At 53.4% G+C, this 4,227-nt stretch overlaps 23 non-coding genes across 23 annotated transcripts; all 23 read left to right on the forward strand.

Annotated features, from left to right (window-relative positions):
• Positions 1–2: 2 nt before the first annotated feature.
• Pmar_PMAR006169 lies at positions 3–75 on the forward strand. The gene has a single exon. It is a non-coding gene; the product is annotated as a tRNA-Lys (tRNA).
• A 96-nt stretch (positions 76–171) lies between these two features.
• Positions 172–261, forward strand: Pmar_PMAR006170. Its single transcript has one exon. It is a non-coding gene; the product is annotated as a tRNA-Lys (tRNA).
• Positions 262–471: 210 nt separating this feature from the next.
• Positions 472–544, forward strand: Pmar_PMAR006171. Its single transcript has one exon. It is a non-coding gene; the product is annotated as a tRNA-Lys (tRNA).
• Positions 545–640: 96 nt separating this feature from the next.
• On the forward strand, positions 641–713 carry Pmar_PMAR006172. Its single transcript has one exon. It is a non-coding gene; the product is annotated as a tRNA-Lys (tRNA).
• A 96-nt stretch (positions 714–809) lies between these two features.
• Pmar_PMAR006173 lies at positions 810–882 on the forward strand. Its single transcript has one exon. It is a non-coding gene; the product is annotated as a tRNA-Lys (tRNA).
• A 96-nt stretch (positions 883–978) lies between these two features.
• On the forward strand, positions 979–1,066 carry Pmar_PMAR006174. Its single transcript has one exon. It is a non-coding gene; the product is annotated as a tRNA-Lys (tRNA).
• Positions 1,067–1,162: 96 nt separating this feature from the next.
• On the forward strand, positions 1,163–1,235 carry Pmar_PMAR006175. The gene has a single exon. It is a non-coding gene; the product is annotated as a tRNA-Lys (tRNA).
• A 96-nt stretch (positions 1,236–1,331) lies between these two features.
• On the forward strand, positions 1,332–1,419 carry Pmar_PMAR006176. The gene has a single exon. It is a non-coding gene; the product is annotated as a tRNA-Lys (tRNA).
• Positions 1,420–1,530: 111 nt separating this feature from the next.
• Positions 1,531–1,603, forward strand: Pmar_PMAR006177. The gene has a single exon. It is a non-coding gene; the product is annotated as a tRNA-Lys (tRNA).
• A 96-nt stretch (positions 1,604–1,699) lies between these two features.
• Pmar_PMAR006178 lies at positions 1,700–1,772 on the forward strand. The gene has a single exon. It is a non-coding gene; the product is annotated as a tRNA-Lys (tRNA).
• Positions 1,773–1,868: 96 nt separating this feature from the next.
• Pmar_PMAR006179 lies at positions 1,869–1,941 on the forward strand. The gene has a single exon. It is a non-coding gene; the product is annotated as a tRNA-Lys (tRNA).
• Positions 1,942–2,037: 96 nt separating this feature from the next.
• Pmar_PMAR006180 lies at positions 2,038–2,110 on the forward strand. The gene has a single exon. It is a non-coding gene; the product is annotated as a tRNA-Lys (tRNA).
• A 96-nt stretch (positions 2,111–2,206) lies between these two features.
• Positions 2,207–2,279, forward strand: Pmar_PMAR006181. Its single transcript has one exon. It is a non-coding gene; the product is annotated as a tRNA-Lys (tRNA).
• Positions 2,280–2,376: 97 nt separating this feature from the next.
• Pmar_PMAR006182 lies at positions 2,377–2,449 on the forward strand. Its single transcript has one exon. It is a non-coding gene; the product is annotated as a tRNA-Lys (tRNA).
• A 96-nt stretch (positions 2,450–2,545) lies between these two features.
• On the forward strand, positions 2,546–2,618 carry Pmar_PMAR006183. Its single transcript has one exon. It is a non-coding gene; the product is annotated as a tRNA-Lys (tRNA).
• Positions 2,619–2,714: 96 nt separating this feature from the next.
• On the forward strand, positions 2,715–2,787 carry Pmar_PMAR006184. Its single transcript has one exon. It is a non-coding gene; the product is annotated as a tRNA-Lys (tRNA).
• Positions 2,788–2,883: 96 nt separating this feature from the next.
• On the forward strand, positions 2,884–2,956 carry Pmar_PMAR006185. The gene has a single exon. It is a non-coding gene; the product is annotated as a tRNA-Lys (tRNA).
• A 96-nt stretch (positions 2,957–3,052) lies between these two features.
• Pmar_PMAR006186 lies at positions 3,053–3,125 on the forward strand. Its single transcript has one exon. It is a non-coding gene; the product is annotated as a tRNA-Lys (tRNA).
• Positions 3,126–3,221: 96 nt separating this feature from the next.
• Positions 3,222–3,294, forward strand: Pmar_PMAR006187. Its single transcript has one exon. It is a non-coding gene; the product is annotated as a tRNA-Lys (tRNA).
• A 96-nt stretch (positions 3,295–3,390) lies between these two features.
• Pmar_PMAR006188 lies at positions 3,391–3,463 on the forward strand. Its single transcript has one exon. It is a non-coding gene; the product is annotated as a tRNA-Lys (tRNA).
• A 96-nt stretch (positions 3,464–3,559) lies between these two features.
• On the forward strand, positions 3,560–3,647 carry Pmar_PMAR006189. The gene has a single exon. It is a non-coding gene; the product is annotated as a tRNA-Lys (tRNA).
• A 209-nt stretch (positions 3,648–3,856) lies between these two features.
• Pmar_PMAR006190 lies at positions 3,857–3,929 on the forward strand. The gene has a single exon. It is a non-coding gene; the product is annotated as a tRNA-Lys (tRNA).
• A 96-nt stretch (positions 3,930–4,025) lies between these two features.
• Pmar_PMAR006191 lies at positions 4,026–4,098 on the forward strand. The gene has a single exon. It is a non-coding gene; the product is annotated as a tRNA-Lys (tRNA).
• Positions 4,099–4,227: the final 129 nt, after the last annotated feature.

Consider the following 4,227-nt stretch of genomic DNA (forward strand, 5'->3'; position numbering starts at 1 on the left):
TCGCCTCGGTAGCTCAGCCGGCAGAGCGCGTGCATTTTAAGCCCGTGGCCGCGGGTTCGAGCCCGGCCCGAGGTGCGCATACATCATTAAGTGGTTTTTAGTCTATGGTTTACTGGAAATTGCCTTGGAAGAGTTTAGGGGTCCATTTTTACTAGGTCGAGTGCTGCATTCGCCTCGGTGGAGCTCAGTCGGCAGAGCGCGTGCCTTTTAAGCCCGTGCCTTTTAAGCCCGTGGCCGCGGGTTCGAGCCCCGCCCGAGGTGCGCATACATCAATAAATGGTTTTTAGTCTATGGTTTACTGGAAATTGCCTTGGAAGAGTTTAGGGGTCCATTTTTAAAGCCCGTGGCCGCGGGTTCGAGCCCCGCCCGAGGTGCGCATATATCATCAAGCGGTTTTCAGTCTATGGTTCACTGGGAATTGTCTTGGAAGAGTGTAACGGTCTATCTTTTACTAGTTTAGGTGTTGCACTCGCCTCGGTAGCTCAGTCGGCAGAGCGCGTGCCTTTTAAGCCCGTGGCCGCGGGTTCGAGCCCCGCCCGAGGTGCGCATACATCATCAAGCGGTTTTCAGTCTACGGTTTACTGGAAATTGCCTTGGAAGAGTTTAGGGGTCCGTTTTTACTAGATGAAGTGCTGCATTCGCCTCGGTAGCTCAGCCGGCAGAGCGCGTGCCTTTTAAGCCCGTGGCCGCGGGTTCGAGCCCCGCCCGAGGTGCGCATACATCATTAAGTGGTTTTTAGTCTATGGTTTACTGGAAATTGCCTTGGAAGAGTTTAGGGGTCCGTTTTTACTAGATGAAGTGCTGCATTCGCCTCGGTAGCTCAGCCGGCAGAGCGCGTGCCTTTTAAGCCCGTGGCCGCGGGTTCGAGCCCCGCCCGAGGTGCGCATACATCATTAAGTGGTTTTTAGTCTATGGTTTACTGGAAATTGCCTTGGAAGAGTTTAGGGGTCCATTTTTACTAGGTCAAGTGCTGCATTCGCCTCGGTAGCTCAGTCGGCAGAGCGCGTGCCTTTTAAGCCCGTGCCTTTTAAGCCCGTGGCCGCGGGTTCGAGCCCCGCCCGAGGTGCGCATACATCATTAAGTGGTTTTTAGTCTATGGTTTACTGGAAATTGCCTTGGAAGAGTTTAGGGGTCCGTTTTTACTAGTTTGAGAGTTGCAGTCGCCTTGGTAGCTCAGCCGGCAGAGCCCGTGCCTTTTAAGCCCGTGGCCGCGGGTTCGAGCCCCGCTCGAGGTGCGCATGCATCGTAAAGTGCTTTTTAGTCTATGGTTTACTGGAAATTGCCTTGGAAGAGTTTAGGGGTCCATTTTTACTAGATCAAGTGCTGCATTCGCCTCGGTAGCTCAGTCGGCAGAGCGCGTGCCTTTTAAGCCCGTGCCTTTTAAGCCCGTGGCCGCGGGTTCGAGCCCCGCCCGAGGTGCGCATACATCATCAAGCGGTTTTCAGTCTATAGTTCACTGGGAATTGTCATGGAAGAGTGTAACGGTCTATCTTCTACTAGTTTAAGTGTTGCATTCGCCTCGATTACCGAGGCTCGGTAGTTCAGCCGGCAGAGCGCGTGCCTTTTAAGCCCGTGGCCGCGGGTTCGAGCCCCGCCCGAGGTGCGCATACATCATTAAGTGGTTTTTAGTCTATGGTTTACTGGAAATTGCCTTGGAAGAGTTTAGGGGTCCGTTTTTACTAGATGAAGTGCTGCATTCGCCTCGGTAGCTCACCCGGCAGAGCGCGTGCCTTTTAAGCCCGTGGCCGCGGGTTCGAGCCCCGCCCGAGGTGCGCATACATCATTAAGTGGTTTTTAGTCTATGGTTTACTGGAAATTGCCTTGGAAGAGTTTAGGGGTCCGTTTTTACTAGATGAAGTGCTGCATTCGCCTCGGTAGCTCACCCGGCAGAGCGCGTGCCTTTTAAGCCCGTGGCCGCGGGTTCGAGCCCCGCCCGAGGTGCGCATACATCATTAAGTGGTTTTTAGTCTATGGTTTACTGGAAATTGCCTTGGAAGAGTTTAGGGGTCGATTTTTACTAGATCAAGTGCTGCATTCGCCTCGGTAGCTCAGTCGGCAGAGCGCGTGCCTTTTAAGCCCGTGGCCGCGGGTTCGAGCCCCGCCCGAGGTGCGCATACATCAATAAGTGGTTTTTAGTCTATGGTTTACTGGAAATTGCCTTGGAAGAGTTTAGGGGTCCATTTTTACTAGGTTAAGTGCTGCATTCGCCTCGGTAGCTCAGTCGGCAGAGCGCGTGCTTTTTAAGCCCGTGGCCGCGGGTTCGAGCCCCGCCCGAGGTGCGCATATATCATCAAGCGGTTTTCAGTCTATGGTTCACTGGGAATTGTCTTGGAAGAGTGTAACGATCTATCTTTTACTAGTTTGAGAGTTGTAGTTGCCTTGGTAGCTCAGTTGGCAGAGCGCGTGCCTTTTAAGCCCGTGGCCGCGGGTTCGAGTCCCGCTCGAGGTGCGCATGCATCATAAAGTGCTTTTTAGTCTATGGTTTACTGGAAATTGCCTTGGAAGAGTTTAGGGGTCCATTTTTACTAGATCAAGTGCTGCATTCGCCTCGGTAGCTCACCCGGCAGAGCGCGTGCCTTTTAAGCCCGTGGCCGCGGGTTCGAGCCCCGCCCGAGGTGCGCATACATCATTAAGTGGTTTTTAGTCTATGGTTTGCTGGAAATTGCCTTGGAAGAGTTTAGGGGTCCGTTTTTACTAGTTTGAGAGTTGCAGTCGCCTTGGTAGCTCAGTCGGCAGAGCCCGTGCCTTTTAAGCCCGTGGCCGCGGGTTCGAGCCCCGCTCGAGGTGCGCATGCATCATAAAGTGCTCTTTAGTCTATGGTTTACTGGAAATTGCCTTGGAAGAGTTTAGGGGTCCATTTTTACTAGATCAAGTGCTGCATTCGTCTCGGTAGCTCAGTCGGCAGAGCGCGTGCCTTTTAAGCCCGTGGCCGCGGGTTCGAGCCCCGCCCGAGGTGCGCATACATCATCAAGCGGTTTTCAGTCTATAGTTTACTGGAAATTGCCTTGGAAGAGTTTAGGGGTCCGTTTTTACTAGATGAAGTGCTGCATTCGCCTCGGTAGCTCACCCGGCAGAGCGCGTGCCTTTTAAGCCCGTGGCCGCGGGTTTGAGCCCCGCCCGAGGTGCGCATACATCATTAAGTGGTTTTTAGTCTATGGTTTACTGGAAATTGCCTTGGAAGAGTTTAGGGGTCGATTTTTACTAGATCAAGTGCTGCATTCGCCTCGGTAGCTCAGTCGGCAGAGCGCGTGCCTTTTGAGCCCGTGGCCGCGGGTTCGAGCCCCGCCCGAGGTGCGCATACATCAATAAGTGGTTTTTAGTCTATGGTTTGCTGGAAATTGCCTTGGAAGAGTTTAGGGGTCCGTTTTTACTAGGTTAAGTGCTGCATTCGCCTCGGTAGCTCAGTCGGCAGAGCGCGTGCCTTTTAAGCCCGTGGCCGCGGGTTCGAGCCCGGCCCGAGGTGCGCATACATCATTAAGTGGTTTTTAGTCTATGGTTTACTGGAAATTGCCTTGGAAGAGTTTAGGGGTCCATTTTTACTAGGTCGAGTGCTGCATTCGCCTCGGTAGCTCAGTCGGCAGAGCGCGTGCCTTTTAAGCCCGTGCCTTTTAAGCCCGTGGCCGCGGGTTCGAGCCCCGCCCGAGGTGCGCATACATCAATAAATGGTTTTTAGTCTATGGTTTACTGGAAATTGCCTTGGAAGAGTTTAGGGGTCCATTTTTACTAGGTCAGGGCCGCGGGTTCGAGCCCCGCCCGAGGTGCGCATACATCAATAAGTGATTTTAGTCTATGGTTTACTGGAAATTGCCTTGGAAGAGTTTAGGGGTCCATTTTTACTAGGTCAAGTGCTGCATTCGCCTCGGTAGCTCAGTCGGCATAGTGCGTGCCTCTTGAGCCCGTGGCCGCGGGTTCGAGCCCCGCCCGAGGTGCGCATACATCAATAAGTGGTTTTTAGTCTATGGTTTGCTGGAAATTGCCTTGGAAGAGTTTAGGGGTCCGTTTTTACTAGATGAAGTGCTGCATTCGCCTCGGTAGCTCAGCCGGCAGAGCGCGTGCCTTTTAAGCCCGTGGCCGCGGGTTCGAGCCCCGCCCGAGGTGCGCATACATCATTAAGTGGTTTTTAGTCTATGGTTTACTGGAAATTGCCTTGGAAGAGTTTACGGGTCCATTTTTACTAGGTCGAGTGCTGCATTCGCCTCGGTAGCTCAGTCGGCAGAGCGCGTGCCT

Source organism: Perkinsus marinus (assembly GCF_000006405.1).
Source record: "Perkinsus marinus ATCC 50983 genomic scaffold scf_1104296958234, whole genome shotgun sequence".
Classification (NCBI taxonomy): Eukaryota; Perkinsozoa; order Perkinsida; family Perkinsidae; genus Perkinsus; species Perkinsus marinus.